General features: G+C 35.4%; 1 protein-coding gene across 1 annotated transcript in view; it reads left to right on the top strand.

Annotated features, from left to right (window-relative positions):
• SWT1 (SWT1, RNA endoribonuclease homolog) overlaps window positions 1-260 on the top strand; it is a 57973-nt gene that overhangs the window by 3912 nt on the left and 53801 nt on the right. The window lies entirely within an intron of this gene.

The following is a 260-nucleotide window of genomic DNA, read 5'->3' as shown; positions in this document are numbered from 1 at the left end:
CTTTTAACATTTTATTTTTGTGTAATGTAAGGCATACTCCTCCATTTTAAAATGACATATCTAACTCTATTGTTCTGCCCTTCTGGCCCAGAAGTCATTTGCTTTTCCCACTCTCAACTTTTGTTATTTTATTTATCCCTCACATCGCTTTCTCGGCCTTTTGGCTAAGATCAAGTGTAGTATCTGTTCTTATCAGTTTAATATTTATCCCTCACAACTCCATCAGGTAGGTACTGCTATTGTCCTAGTTACATAAATGA

The sequence above is a fragment of the Myotis davidii genome, unplaced genomic scaffold (genome assembly GCF_000327345.1).
Source record: "Myotis davidii unplaced genomic scaffold, ASM32734v1 scaffold362, whole genome shotgun sequence".
NCBI classification, from domain to species: domain Eukaryota; kingdom Metazoa; phylum Chordata; class Mammalia; order Chiroptera; family Vespertilionidae; genus Myotis; species Myotis davidii.
Note: the sequence above shows the minus strand (reverse complement) of the source record. Positions and strands in the feature narration are given on the sequence as shown.